Source organism: Scyliorhinus canicula, chromosome 8 (genome assembly GCF_902713615.1).
Source record: "Scyliorhinus canicula chromosome 8, sScyCan1.1, whole genome shotgun sequence".
Lineage (NCBI taxonomy): Eukaryota > Metazoa > Chordata > Chondrichthyes > Carcharhiniformes > Scyliorhinidae > Scyliorhinus > Scyliorhinus canicula.
This window is the reverse complement of record NC_052153.1, coordinates 2,926,385-2,942,665: the sequence shown is the minus strand read 5'-3', so window position 1 is coordinate 2,942,665 and position 16,281 is coordinate 2,926,385. Positions and strand designations below refer to the sequence as shown.

Below are 16,281 nucleotides of genomic sequence, written 5' to 3'. Positions count from 1 at the left end.
AGAAACTGGAACGGTTTGAGGAGAGCATCTAAATGTACAGCCAAGAGTAAGATGTTCTGAGAACCAGCGTTAGATGTGGATTGGCCATGATCAATGCACAGGATGATGGGGATAGGATGGGTGAGTGGGCCCAGGTAGAGTGCTCTTTTGGAGGGTCAGTGCAGGCTTGATGGGCAGAATGGCCTCCCTCTGCACTGTAGGGATTCTATAGTTGGCGAGCAGCAATGTGTAATGCAGAATGTCCAGGGAAGCAGAGAGCCTGCCTTGGAGTGGGTACATGAGAGGATTGCACCAATTGTCTGTGAGATTGCTCTGGAAGGTGAGTCAGCTCCCAATTTCTGAGTTACCAGTGGGTTGATGGATCAATCTAGAGTGTGCTCGAAGAAACACCTTTAGTAGGATGAGGTGGGATGCAGGACGCAAAGAAATTCTGAACAGCTTCAATTTTGCGACAGACTCTAATGTTTACTTTCCAATACGAACATGGCTGCCGCCTGAAATACTTATTTCCATTGAGGTATTTCATTGGCAGAGCCTCGAGCTGCATTCAAACTTCATCATGCTTTAAACTAATGAAAGCTCTGATAGTATTATCACCGACTCTTAGCAGCCACCGTTACCAATCGCAGCTGTGAGTGGCAGTGCATTCATTTTTTTCAAATTCCATTTTTAGAGTTACAAAGCCAAAAGCTCAAAGTGGACGGGGAAAACCTTAATCCATCTCCTTGCCCGCTCCAAAAACCAATTCAAATTGAATCCAACTCTTGGCCCCAACAAGGGAGACATTCCAGATCCAGGCGTTACACCTGATCCCACGCTCGATCTTAGCCGAAAGGCCGGGGAACAATGGTACTGTATTCAAATAGGGGCTGGTTTAGCACACTGGGCTAAATCGCTGGCTTTGAAAGCAGACCAAGGCAGGCCAGCAGCACGGTTCAATTCCCGTACCAGCCTCCCCGAACAGGTGCCGGAATGTGGCGACTCGGGGCTTTTCACAGTAACTTCATTGAAGCCTACTTGTGACAATAAGCGATTTTCATTTCATTTCAAATAAAAACATATTCATTAGGTTTTCCCAGACTGTCAGCTTGCAATGGATTTTGAAAATGAATTACTGAAATCCAATCAATTTCATTGCTCTAATTTGAAGATTTGCAGTGGTAATTAGAGTCTTAGATAGACATCACCCACTGATTTCCACACCATAAATCTATTAGTAAAATTGAAAATGGTAAGAGAAAACCCTGTCAAGGTGCCAACCAGTAACGGTCAAGTAAGGGACTGACTTTTTAAATAGAATTGCAGCATCTATTGTATAATGTCGATGTATCAGTATTTGTGTTTGCTACATCTTTCCCTGGTGTAAAGATAATGGACCTGATGATGGTTTATTTCAGGGCCCAATCAACTAAGTAGAAGAACAGAAATGAACTGAGGGATAAATTAAAAGGGGCCGCTCCTAAAAGGAGCACAGCCCAAAATGAACAAAGAGGAACGGAAACTTAAAAACATTAAATCAAAATGTGAAAACCGGGGTCGTGGAACAGCCCAACCACCGCGGTGCCCACCGTGTACGGAAGGCCTTGAATGTGCCTGTGGACACTGCATGCTCCCTCTCCAGGGACATCCGGCCGTGAATAAAGCTGTGGAAGAGGGGCAGACTGTCCGGCCGGACGGTCCCCTTGGTCGCCCGCTGCTTGGACCTGTTTATGGCAAGTTTCGCCAGGCCCAGGGGCAGGTTCAGGAGGAGGTCCTCGGCCTTCAATCCTGATGATCTGACTGTTTCCTCAGGGTACAGATAACAACGTGATAATGACCAGATCATTTCTCTTAATGATGTTGATATAGATACTTGTCCCAGGCCACTGGGGGGAAAAATGACCCCCTGGGGTCTCATAGATCCACCAGACAGAGTTTAATTCTCACCCAAAGAACAGCCAGCGCAACAGTGCCACACTCCCTCAGACTGGCTCTGGGAGGGTCATCATAAGGTTTTGTGCTCAAGCCTTTGGAGTGGAGCTGCAATCCACGAGCTTCTAACTCCGAGACAAAGGTGATACATATTGAGTGTCAGCTGATACACTTCATGATACAGCCATTGCATTGTGCTCATGTCGTCCAATTATGTCACCGAAATAGGTTAAGAAGGACCACGAGCCACATGTGAATGTTATGCAGGAGCAGATCGAGGTTGGCTGTTGGATGGATCTTTGCTTCCCAGAGAATTATAGGCCTCTGGAACAGACTACCAGCTTGTGCGACAGATGCTGATTCACTGGATTCTTTCAAGAGAATGTTGGAACTGTTCCAGGCTGGGGCAGAGATCCAGCCTGTTGGGAATTCACAGCCAGGGTGATTTCCTGGACTACGGTTGATCGGCCAAGGGGGTTGGGAGAGGGATTTCCAGTTTCTTGCCCCTAGATTGGCCAGGATTTTTAACATCTAATTTATTTGCCTCTCCCAGGGGTTTCTACGGCAGCAGCAGATGGTGAGTATTTGTGTTGTGATGTGTAAGGCACCATAGCTATGTGGGAGGGGCTGTATGGATCTGTCGATCTTATCCATTCATTTTCACACGGTGGTGTGATCAGATCGACAATACAAAAAGGAAGAAAGCCTTGTATTCATCCAGCAGCTTTCACGATCAGCAGACATCCCAAAGCACTTTACAGCCAATGAGGTAGCTCTGAAGTGCAGTCACAGTTCTAACGTTAGGAACATAGCGGCCAGGGTCTGTGCAGACTCGATGGGCCAAATGGCCACCTTCTGCACTGGAGGGATTGTATGAATTTGCATATAGCATTGAGATCATTTACACACTGCACTGGCCAGGACACTAGGAGTAACTCCCCCTACACTAACAACCTCCTCCACAATAGTCCTCAATACCGGGGCCCCGCAAGGCTGCGTACTTAGCCCCCTACTCTACTCCCTGTACACAAACAATGGCGTTGCAAAACTTGGTTCCAACTCCATCTACAAGTCTGCTGACGATACAACCATAGTGGGCCAGATCTCGAATAACGACGAGTCAGAATACAGGAGGGAGATAGAGAACCTAGTGGAGTGGTGTAACGACAACAATCACTCCCTCAATGCCAGCAAAACTAAAGAACTGGTTATTGACTTCAGGAAGCAAAGTACTGTACACACCCCTGTCAGTATCAACGGGGCTGAGGTGGTGGGGGGGGGGGGGGGGGGGGGCTGGGGGTGTTCCTTATTATTGTTTCTATTTTTTCTATGGTTATGTAACTTAATATTGTGTTAATTTAAGTTGTTGTTAATATGTTTTGGTGTTCATTGAGGATGGGCGAATGTTTATGATTGTTATCATTATTGTTATTGTTGGTATTTTATTACGGTTCGTTGTTGTATAAATACAAAATCTTTCAATAAAAATTATTTTTTTTAAAAAACGGGGCCAAGGTGGAGATGGTTAGCAGTTTCAAATTCCTAGGGGTGCACATCTCCAAAAATCTGCCTGGTCCACCCACGTCGACGCTACCACCAAGAAAGCACAACAGCGCCTATACTTCCTCAGGAAACTAAGGAAATTCGGCGTGTCCACATTAACCCTGACCAACTTTTACAGATGCACCATAGAAAGCATCCTATCTGGCTGCATCACAGCCTGGGTATGGCAACTGCTTGGCCCAGGACCGCAAGAAACTTCAGAGTCGTGAGCACCGCCCAGTCCATCACACAAACCTGCCTCCCACCCATTGACTCCATCTACACCTCCCGCTGCCGGGGGAAAGCAGGCAGCATAATCAAAGACCCCTCCCACCGGCTTACTCACTCTTCCATCGGGCAGGAGATACAGAAGTCTGAGAACACGCACGAACAGACTCAAAAACAGCTTCTTTCCCGCTGTCACCAGACTCCTAAATGACCCTCTTATGGACTGACCTCATTAACACTACACACTGTATGCTTCATCCAATGCCGGTGCTTATGTAGTTACGTTGTATACCTTGTGTTGCCCTATTATGTATTTTCTTTTATTCACTTTTCTTCCCATGTACTTAATGATCTGTTGAGCTGCTCGCAGAAAAATACTTTTCACTGTACCTCGGTACACGTGACAATAAACAAATCCAATCCACTTCACCAGTACATGTTCAAAATCCACACAAGCAGACAGGACCTCAGATTAAGACTTCATCCCAAAGACAACGCCTCCAACAATGCAGTACTCCCTCAGTATTGCACACACGTGTCAGCCTTGATTTTTGTGTTCATATCATTAAAGTGGGAATTGAACCTGGAATTTAGAGATAGGACTCTTGGAACTGAGTCATGGCCGGCACTCCATATGCTGAGGTTTGCCAACTGTGATCAAATGAATTTCTAGAGGTTTATCACGTAACTTCCCTCACGTTCCAGCCATTAGTCACCAACACATCCATCCTTGTGATGTCCTGCCTTCCCCACTGATTTGGAAGCAAAAAGACTCCGTTAGACATAACACTTGGGGCGAAGTGGATCAAAGGATATGAGTGAAAGCAGGATTAGGCTATTGAGTTGGATGATCAGCCATGATCGTGATGAATGGCGGAGCAGGCTCGAAGGCCTTCTCCTGCTCTCTCTGTTTCTATTACCTTATTGTCAGCCAAACAGTCTGTTTTCCCATTTTCTTTGTCTTTCAATTAAGGGGCAATTTAGCGTGGCCAATCCACCCACCCTGCACATCTTTGGGTTGTGTGGGTGAGACCCACGCAGACACGGGGAGAATGTGCAAACTCTACACGGACAGTGACCCAGAGCCGGGATCGAACCTGGGACCTCAGCGCCAAGAGGCAGCAATGCTAACCACTGTGCCACGTGCCGCCCGCGTGAGGCAGCAGTGCTAACCACTGTGCCACCGTGTCACCCTGTTTTTACCCTTTTCAATATTTTGATATGTGGTAAGGAGAAATGTTCAAAGAAAATGACAAAATAAAATCATTTTGAAATATCCCTATGGTTTTTACAGCAGGACCATACTCAGCAGTGTTCTGGAGATTGATTTTAAATTCTTGGGAGCCTTCAGGCCAATCTTGGAGCGTTGGTAACCCCACATATGATCTCTATAAATAGGTACCGAAAAACCTTGACAACTACAATTCATCGTTACTCGCAATCTAATAAAATGAATGAATGCTTGAAAAGAAACCTCGGGATACATCACAGCAAAACTGTGACACTGCAATAGAATTTGATTTACGATCACAAAATGAATAGACAACAACAGCTATCATTTACTGGAGGCCAGGAACATCCACACCTTCTTCCTTCACAGGTGACGTGCAGTCAAGCAGAGCTGCAATATCTTTGTGGCAGTCACGTCAGCATTCACCTCGGGTTACAGAAGTGACTTTAATCACATACTGAAGAAAGAAAGACCCACTTCCTGACATGGAGCACCTCGGCAAGCTCCCCCCAACTTCAGAAGCTCCTGTTTTTTAGCATCACTGCCCTCAGCTACAATTAGAGTCGACACAAATATCGCGCCTCGTTCATCAGATCAATACAGTGATATCACAAAAACCATCAAACAATCTTTATCCACAATGGCTCCTGGCTAAATTCCACAGACTATCAGTCTCCCTTCTCTGCTTTTAGACCGAGGATGATTAACAACCCATCGACCTTGCTGAAAGGCTATACACCTGCTGTTTCTGACTTCTCAAGATCCAAATTAGATAGCGTGCTTCTTACAGGGAATTATCTTTTTTTTTAAATATTTTAAAGTGCGCAATTTTCTTTTCCCAATTAAAGGGCAATCCACCTACCCCGCACATCTTTGGGTTGTGGGGGCGAAACCCACGCAGACACGGGGAGAATGTGCAAACTCCACACGGACAGTGACCCGAGGCGGGGATCGAACCCGGGTCCACGGTGCCGTGAGGCAGCAGTGCTAACCACTGCGCCACCGTGTGGCCCTCGCAGCAACTTATTTACATGGAGAAAGACTGTGGAACCCGGAGGTGCAGAGGGATCTGGGTGTCCTGGTACGTGAATCGCAAAAAGTTAGTCGGCAGCTTTAGGAAGTGATTAGGAAGGCAAATGGAATGTAGGTGCTTATTGCAAGGGGGATGGAATATAAAATTCGGTAAGCTGTACAGGTCATTGGTGAGACCACATCTGGAATACTGTGTGCGGTTTTGGTCTCCTTATGTGAAAAACATACAATTACGTTGGAAGTTGTTCAGTGAAGATTCATTCGACTCATTCCTGAGATGAAGAGCTCATCTTTTGTAGAACAACTTGGGCCAATATTCACTGGAGTTTAAGAATGAGAATTGATCTTATTGAATCATAGAAGATCCTGAGGGTATCTGATAGGATGGATACTGGGAGGATATTTTTCCTTGTGGGGTAGACTAGACCCAGAGGACACAGTTTAAGGCAGATAGTTGGAGAGTTTTGTTTCTCCCAGAGGATCGTTAATCTGAGGAATTCTCTCCGTGCAGGTTGGGTCAGTCACTTTATTCAAAGCTGAGTCCGATGGATTTTTGATAGGCAAAGGAGATGGATTGTGGGGGACAGACAGAGAAATGGAGTTGAGAGCCCAACCAGATTAACCATGAATGGTGGGTCAGTCTTGAAGGGCTGAATGGCCCACTCCTGCATCTAACTCCTATATTCCTGCGCCACCAAAATGGAGAGGAATTGGCGGTTGATTTCTACTCTTGTAAGTTCATGATTTCCATTCAGCGTTGCTTTGGCCTGGAACGATTGAGTCCTGCTTTTTAACTCAATGCGAATGGGGTAAATTGTGCTCAGTGAGGGTGTGATCTGTATCTAGTATTTGCACACTTTCACTCCACTGCGTGACAAGAGGTGCTGAAAACTCTGCCTGTGTGGGATAGCAGGCTGTGCCGATCCCAATCACTCTGCCACAAGTCATTACACGATGAGATGTCATTCTGCCATTATGGAAAGATGTCCCCATGTAAATGAACTCGAGTACCAAAATCATTAATTGGAGCCTGGATCCCTGCTGTCTCATTTACCGCTATGCTTCTGGGCTTTCAAAGTCTGAGTTTGCCTTTTAACAGTGAATAAGGTAAAGTCCTCGATGACGCTTCCACTTTGAGGGGGAGAGCTGACTGGTGGTGATTTAACCTGAGGATCACCACACCTCAGGTAAGGTGAGGCCTTCTGAATAACCACAGCCAGTACGGGGATTAAACCCACGCTGCATGGCCTTGCTCTGCATCACAAGCCAGCTGCCTAGCCAACTGAGCCAAACCAGCCCCCATGCTATTAATTATAATATCACTGTGAGTTCACACTGCAAGTCCAGTCTTGGAACACAATAATTTTGGGTTTGCACCAACTCTGAAATAACCATGTGAATCTGGAGTCAGGCCCTGACAGATTCAAATCGAGAGTTCCTGTAGCAGACACCACCTGCAGTGGAAAGCTGAAGTGATTACAAACTTGGTACAAAATACGGAGCTGTCTATTAAACTCAAGAACTTTCTAACTGCACCTCACCTCATTTTTGTCTTTAGCAAGCCAAGATTCTCCAATGCCTGCTCTCGATTGACTTTTTAAAATGGTTTAAAGAGAGCTCTTTGCTTCTGTATCTGAGCAAGCACATTGGTCATTCCAGGACAAAGATAATACTCCACGCTGGCTAACGTGAATGTGATTCTGCCCGGCTAGAAGCCTGATGTAAACGCAGACTTAAAGTTTCGCTGCCTCAATTTAAGCAAATATTAAAGATATGAAAGCAAAATATTGCAGATGCTGAAAATCTTAAATAGAATCAGAAAATGCTGGAAGTGCTCAGCTGGCCAGGCAGCATCTGTAGAGGGAGAAACGGAGTTACTGGGCGCGATCCAATGAAAAAGTTTCTAAGTTTCCGAGTTTGTCTGGGAGTTTCCCCCCGGCTCTGTCGCGAGTTCCCCGCCACTATTTAACCACATATAGGGCGCGATCCAATGGCCGGGCTGCATCCGAAAAGCAGCTCGCCACGGCACAGTGTGGCCAATAAAATCTGGGAGACCCCCCTCCCAGGATCTAGCTGGCTCGCAACACCATGCGAAAGCTAACGAGATCTCACAATACGTTGCGATGTAAATCCCACCCACAATGGGCAGGATAATTTTTTACAAATCTGCATATTAGAGCGAGACAGCTACTCTCACTTCAACGTGCAGATTCCTGACTTCCCCGAGGAGTGGGATCTATCCCCTTTACCTCGGAGACCTCGGGTGAGTGCTGGTCCCCACAAACAGGGAACAGACGGAACTGCACATGAGGGGGTCTCCCAGGGGATTGGAGGCCCACAGGTGAGTGTCCTTTGGGTGGGGGGGTGCTACCCTGGCAGTGCCAGCCTGGCACTCTGGCACTGCTCCTGCCAGCCAGGCAATGTCGCTTGGGCACCTTGGCAGTGCCACTGTGGCAGTGTCGAGGTGCCCAGGTGTCAGGGGGAGAGCTAGGGGGCCACCTTTCCCTGTCGCCAACCATCCCAGGACCTCTAATGGCCTGGAAGACCCCCCCCTAGATGTCATGACGCATGGTTCACGCTTGTGTAGACCAGTACTAATCGCGCCTGCGTGACATATCGTGACATAAAGAGGCAATTAGATTGGGTGGCCACCTTGTTAATAAGATGGAGATTAGCCTTATTTGGTGATTATTGGGTTCTCACCGTGTTTCGGCGGCTTCCGAGAGCAGGCCAATTCGATCGCAAACCGCTCTGCGTCCTGGACGGTTATGGATCTAACCACAATCTACCCGGCCTGCACGGCAGGTTCCTCGACAGGAGCAACTCGGCCGTTAGATCGCGCCCAATATTTCAGGTGTGCAGCCTTCCACCAGTCTGGGAAAAGTTAGAGACATCAAAGATTTTTAGCAGGTGAAAGGTTGGAGCAGCAGAGGCTGAGAAAAAGGGAGGGTCGCGATTGGCGGAGGCGTGGAGTGATTAAGTGGCAAAGAATGTTAGTGATGTCGGGGCAAAGGGACATGAAAAGAAATAAAAGATATGCCTTGAGGAGGTATGAATGGCAGAATGATGAACAGCTGCCATCCGAGTGCAGCAACAAGAACAAGATTAAAACCCAAATTGCAAAGTAAAGGGAAACAAAATGGGAGCAGAGATTACTGTCCGTAATTGTTGAAAAGAGTTTCACTAATCATTAAAATACTATGGAGAGTTGGTCCGGTAGTTTCCCGGCATCATAAAAGGCTTTTCGAGTAATCTCCCACTGACACCGTGTTACTTTGTAAACAGTTTTGTTTCAGTTTTTCTGTGTCTGGTTCTCACTATATTTCACACATTTAGCAACGTTCTGATTTGTGAGACAATACTGTTAGGTTGATTGAAAAAGAATTGATAGTTATGTGATTCGCGAGAAACACCCACAAACAGGTCAGTAAAATCCCATGCTGTTTATTTCACTCTGTGTCCATTAACCAATTCTCAATCCATGTTTCAATATTACTCCCATCCCCAGAGCCTTCATTTTTTCGAATAACGTCTTGTGTGGCCCCTTACAGATAGCTTTTTGAAAATCCAAAGACACCATATCCACTCATTCCCCCTTATCCACCCTTGTTGTTACATCCTCAAGAAACTCAGATTTGACAGATTGTCAAACATGATTTCCCTTTAATAAATCTGTATTGATGCTTGTAGAAACCAACTATTTTCTAATACACCTGATAAGTAAAAGATAGCTATTTAGCGTAAATATTAAACTCCAGTCTTTAAATGACCATTTTACATTGACGCATAACCTCAGGCCACCCCAAAACATACAGACACAAAACAGCATGAAACAGCATAATTCCATTGTAGATTAAAACAGCACTTTTACTGAGCAACAAATACATTTGCAAGACAGTTTGACGCTATACTTGTGCTGTACCATTTATCAGATCAAGGACATAGCAACACCATAGCAACGGCATAGTAATATGAAGGCACCATTGTTCACAATACAGATAACAGCTAAGTCAGCAGAAGACCAGTTTAAGCTGGTCGTGATAACAGCACAGAATCACATTCCATAACACGCACAAGTATTGAAACATGAAACATTTAAAACTAATGTTGCACATTAAAGATTGACAGCTAACCATCAAATCAAACTCATTTGATTCTAACACAAAGCAATTAGGATTACATAGGGGTGGAGATAGATGGCTAAACACTGATATGATTTTGTATAACCATAAGGGTCTGTACGACCATCTTTATTCCAGAATCATCCTATACTTTGATCTAAACTATTCGCTGTCTCTATTTTTCATACTTTCACTTTTCCACTCTAACTCTTGAAGTAAATGCAAGCTGTTTTGCCGTCAGCAAGAAACCATTTCTGTATTATTTTGTAAGTTAAATTGTGTACAAGTTGCTTCTCTTTAAGTCCTTTTTGCTAGCCGGACTCAATAGAGAATAAGATTTAATGACTCTCAATTGTAATCAAATAGAGGCAATAAACAATTCTTATTTGCACCCAAGAAGTTTTAACTCAAATTTCTACTGAGTTTTAGTGTTCGCAAGCTCTTCACTAAATCCACATGGTAGATCTCTACAATGCTACTTAATCAAGATTGCCCTGATCCACTGCAATTCGCATACTGCCACAACCGGTTAACAGCAGATACTATCTCCCTGGCCCTACACTCATCCCTGGAGCATCTCGACAACAAGGACTCCTACACCAGACTCCTATTCATTGACTACACCTCCGCCTTCAACACCATAACCCAGCCAAGGTCAGATCAAACCTCCGAAACGTAGGACTTGGCTCCTCCCTCTGCAACTGGATCTTCAACTTAATGACCCACAGATCACAATCAGTAAGAATACCTCCTCCACGATAGTCTTCAATACCGGGGCCCCACAAGGCTGCGTGCTCAGTCCCCTGCTATACCCCCTATACACACAAAACTGTGTTGCAAAATTTGGCTTCAACTCCATCTACAAGTTTGCTGATGACGTGACCGTAGTGGGCTGAATCTCGACCAACGATGAGTCAGAGTACAGAGAGAGATAGAGAACTTGGTGGCCATGGAGTGAATGGTCGCACACAGGGCTGCTCCGGCTCGAAGGCATTGGTTTGGGCATTTTATACCCGTTAGCGGGGTAACTCTGGCAGGAAGGTGGTGCAGAAGGTGCAGAGAGAGAGGTTATCCCCAAGATTGGTACATCAAGGCTACCAGATTCAGCAATAAACAGTCATAGACCTGGGTAAGGATTTGGTGGGAACCTGTGGTGCAGCAACAATTGTGAGAATGGTGGAGGGGGATGGGTGGACACCGGTGGGAAAGGCCCAGATGGAGTAGCTGATGATCTTCATCAAAGATAGAATTCGTCAGCAAAGGAAGGAGGTGCACTGTGATTGGTCGAAGGCCATCAAGGGAGCAGTACCGCCTCTGCTAGGATCGATGGACTGTGTAGAGAAGCACAAGGGGCGAAGATACGGGAGGTGGAAAAGGTGGTGTCCGACCAAAGCGATCAGATTGTGTCCCTGGAGGTGGAGGTGGGGTCCTGGGTGACCTGTGTAAGTCGCTGAGGGTGCAGGGGGAGGAGCATGAAAACAGGTCCAGGTGGCAGAACCTATGGATTGTGGAGTTGCTAGAGGGTGTGGAGGGAACAGGCGTCACAAAATATGTGTCAAGGATGTTGGCCCGGCTGGTGGAGAAGGGAGCGATGGACAAGGCCCCAGAGGTGGACAGCGCCCACAGGCCTTCAAGGCAGAGACTGAGAGTTTGGGGGAGGGGGGGGGGGGGGGGGCACCACGGGCGGTGATTGTGCAGTTCCACAAATTTGTCGAGAAGGAAAAGATTCTATGATGGGCCAGGTAGAAGCGAGATCCTGAGAGAGAGAATTAAGTGGCATGGTGCAATGACAACAATCTCTCCCTCTTTAATTTTAATTTATTTTTAAGTTTTCTTTTTTTTTCTTCTTTTTTTTTCTTGTTGTTTACTGGGTTTGGGGGGGTGAGGGGGGGGGTGTGATACATGCGTTGATACGGTTTTGGGGGTGTTACAGTTATTAGGGGGTTATATTGTTGCTTTTCATTGTTTGTTATATTTTCTGTAAAAAATTCCAATAAAAATTATTTAAAAAAAAACAATCTCTCCCTCAATGTCAACAAAACTAAGCAGCTGGTCATTGGCCTCAGGAAGCAAAGTACTGAACACAGCCCTGTCAGCATCAACGGGGCCAAGGTGGAGATGGACAGCTTCAAATTCCTAGGGATACACATCACCAAAAATCTGTCCTGATCCACCCACATCAATGCTACGACCAAGAAAGCACAACAGCACCTATACTTCCTCAGGAAACTAAGGAAATTCGACATGTCCACATTGACTCTTTACAATTTTTACAGATGTACCATAGAAAGCATCCTCTCTGGCTGCATCACAGCCTGGTATGGCAACTGCTCAGTCCAAGACCATAAGAGACTTCAGAGAGTCGTAAAACAGTCCTGTCTATCGCACAAACCATCCATTGACTCTGTCTACACCTCCCGCTGTCTTGGGAAAGCGGGCAGCCTAATCAAAGACCCCTCCCACCCGGCTTACTCACTCTTCCAACTTCTTCCATTGGGCAGGAGATACAGAAGTCTGAGAACACGCACAAACAGACTCAAAAACTGCTTCTTCCCGGCCGTTACCAGACTCCTGAACGACCTTCTTATGGACTGAACTGACCTCTCTACACATTTTCTCTACGTTTGTAGCACTATATACCGTATACTTCACCCACTGTCTATGTTTATATAATTTCCTTATGTATCCTCGTGAAGGGCAGCACGGTGGCCTAGTGGTTAGCATAACCGCCTCACGGCGCTGAGGTCCCAGGTTCGATCCCGGCTCTGGGTCACTGTCCGTGTGGAGTTTGCACGTTCTCCCCGTGTCTGCGTGGGTTTCGCCCCCACAACCCAAAAATGTGCAGAGTAGGTGGATTGGCCGAGCTAAATTGCCCCTTAATTGGAAAAAATAATTGGCTAATCTAAATTTATAAAAAAAAAAAGAAAAAAAAAAAAAAAATGTATCCTCGTGTATTTATCGTATGTCCTGTCTATTCATGTCTGGAACGATCTGTCTGGACTGTGCACAGAACAGTACTTTTCACTGTACCTCGGGACACATGACAATAAATCTAAATCTAAAAAGTCTAATCAGTCTATAATTTTCGAAGTGCCCTGTTATCACACCCCTAATAATAGTCCTTGTAAAATGTATTTCAAGAATGGAATTAGTGGCGGAATGATGTCATCTTGAGTTTTCAAGTAGTTTACAAATTAGTTTCATTTCTATTTTTGTCTTGCCCGGCCCAATTAGAGTGATTCATGTTCGGGAAGAGCCCAGTGGACACTGGAAAGTATCGTTTCTACAGCAGCCGGGACTACACGCAGATTATTGCAGAAAGTAGTCCGGAGGCAAAACCTTCCTGGAATTCCCTTAACCCCCACATTGGGCAGCACAGTAGCGCACATAGCTAGCACTGTGGCTTCACAGCACCAGGGTCCCAGGTTCGATTCCCTGTCGGGTCACTGTCTGTGTGGAGTCTGCACGTTCTCCATGTGTCTGCATGGGTTTCCTCCGGGTGCTCCAGTTTCCTCCCACAGTCCAAAGACGAGCAGGTTAGGCAGATTGGCCAGGCTAAATTGCCCTTAGTGTCCAAAAAGGTTAGGAGGGGTTATTGGGTTATGGGGATAGGGTGGAAGTGAGGGCTGTAAGTGGGTCAGTGCAGTCTCGATGGGCCGAATGGCCTCCTTCTGCACTGTATGTTCTATGTTCTGTGCCGAATCTCCTTGTTAATCCCCAGATACCCAGGACAACACTGGTGCCCCTCCGTCACACAGGCTGACATCAACTAACGGCATAAACCCAGGCATGAAGCTACATCACTCAGTGGTGACTAGTCGACTGGGTCATGGTAGTTTTCTTTATTTAACAAAAAAGTCATAAAAAGTATTAAACTAACTTTATAGCACATCAAAATAACCTGCTGCTGTTAGCTTGGTTCAATCAGTCACATTCTTCTCCTCAATCAGAAAGTTACGGTTCAAACCTTTAGCCCATAATCTAGTCATTGCAATGCATCATTTAAGAGTGAGTGGTACCATTGCTTGGTTCAGATGTTAAGCCAAGGATCTGAACATGAAGGCAGCAAATATCCTCTGGCACTATTTGAAGAAGAGTGAAGAGTTTTACTTGTGCCTCTCCTTCAAACACCGCAACTAATACCGATTAATAATTTTTCAAACCAATTGTAGGAATCTTGTGGTCTGTAAATTAACTGCTCAGGTTTCTCTTGTGGGGAAATTAATCCAATCTGTTGCTCCGTGTCGCTGGGTTTGTCCGTGGCATCCTACCCAATCGCCCACCCCCATGAAGACGTTGCTGGGTTGTCTGGTTGTACCGTTGCTGGCTACCATTTTATATGTTGACATTCACCATGCGTTGCGAGACAGTGACCGACTATTCGGTCACTGGGGGCATCACAACCAGGCCCAGCCCTGACAGTGACTGCACTTTGAAAAGACAGTCATTAAATGTGACACAATTCAGAAGGTGCTATATAAATGCAAGTTCTTTCTTTGCACATTCCTATCTTTGACATAAACATTCCCCCCACCTCCACCATCTGGGTTATTTCACAAAGTATGTTTGACAAAATCAGCAGTTGGGGGTACGACGCAGAATAAAACTGCACTGAATTTGACACTCGACTGAGTCTCACCGAGAATTTGGAGAATGGCTGGTGTGGGCAGTACGAGTGCACCCCCGCCATCCATCTTCTGTGTTTGAGAAACTTGGGCATTGTGAGATCAGCCATGATCATAATGAATGTCGGAGCGCGCTCAAAGGGCCGAATGGCCTCCTCCTGCTTTTATTTTCTATGTTTCAATGAGACAAGCTGTTGGAATAATTTATCCTCGGACTTAAACTTAGATAACTCGGGCAGGATTCTCCCAGCCTGGGACCGGGCCGGAGAATCCCCGCAGCCGCGCAACGCTGCCCCGACACTGACACGTGATTCTCCATGGAGCGCAGAATCGGCGCCATTGGCGCCAGCGCGTCGCGGGTCGCTGTACGCGGCTGGGCCGCCGATTCTCCTGCCTGGATGGGCCAAGCGGCCTCTCTAAAAAGGCAGAGTCACGCCGGCGCCGTCCACGCCTAGTCGCAGCCGGCAGGAACTCTGCGTGAGGGTCGGGGGACGGCCTGTGGGAGGGGGGAGCGGACGGGGGGGGAGGGACGGGGCCTCCGATGGGGCCTGGTCCATGATCGGGGCCCACCGATTGGTGGGCCGGCCTCTCGCTCCCCGGGCCTATTTTCTTCCGCGCCAGCCCCTGAACTCCCACGCCATGTTGTACCGGAACCAGCGTGTTGAGGGAGGCCACCTGGCATGCGCAGGTTGGTGCCGGCGCCACTGCGCATGCGTGGATCCCGCGGAGCACAGTTCGCACCGGGATGGGAGGCTGGAGCGGCGTGAACCGCTCCAGTGCCGTGTTGGCCCCCTCTAGGGGCCAGAATCGGTACTCCCAGCGGCCCGTTCACGCCATCGTGAAACGCAATGGATACTCTGCCGCCGAATGGGAGAATCCCACCCCTTATTCCACAACACATGCACCTCAGAACATTTTGAAATCTAATTGAAATCGTGGTGATGTAATCCTCAACGATGATTCAATTTGCAAATATTTGCGCATTTAAAAAATCTTCTTTTGTGGGATGTGGGCGTCGCTAGGCAGGTCAGCATTGTTGCCCATCCAAATTGCCCTCAGGAAGATGGGGGTGGGGGCAGCACAGTGGCACAGTGGGTTAGCCCTGCAGCCTCACAGCGCCGAGGTCCCAGGTTCGATCCCGGTCCTGGGTCACTGTCCGTGTGGAGTTTGCACATTCTCCCCGTGTTTGCGTGGGTTTGGCCCCCACAACCCAAAGATGTGCAGAGTAGGTGGATTGGCCACGCTAAATTGCCCCTTAATTGGAAAAAATGAATTGGGTACTCTAAATTTTTTAAAAAAGGAAGTTGGTGGTGAGCTGCCTTTTTGGACCACTACAGTCCCTGAGGTGTAGGTGTACCCACTGTGCTGTTAGGGAGGGAGTTCCAGGATTTTGACCCAGCGACAGTGAAGGAACGGTGATATATTTCCCAGTCACGGTGGTGAGTGGCTTGGAGGGAAACCTCCAGGTGGTGGGGTTCCTATGGGCCTACTGACCTCTTCCTTCTAAATGGTCATAGGGTCAGTGTTTTACAGCACAGAGAGAGGCCCTTCGGCCCACCGTGTCTGTGCCGACCATCAAGCACCGATCTAT

At 46.9% G+C, this 16,281-nt stretch overlaps 1 protein-coding gene across 2 annotated transcripts in view; it reads right to left on the bottom strand.

Annotated features, from left to right (window-relative positions):
• The window catches only part of LOC119970054 (MOB kinase activator 3B), a 148,719-nt gene that overhangs the window by 123,578 nt on the left and 8,860 nt on the right, over positions 1-16,281 (bottom strand). The window contains exon 1 of one of the 2 annotated variants that reach the window (XM_038804016.1): positions 8,648-8,762. The exons of the other annotated variant lie outside the window; for it this stretch is intronic. The gene's annotated coding sequence lies outside the window, so the exon portion shown is untranslated. Of the gene's footprint in view, positions 1-8,647; positions 8,763-16,281 lie in introns of those variants that run through there. 2 annotated transcript variants of the gene reach the window in all.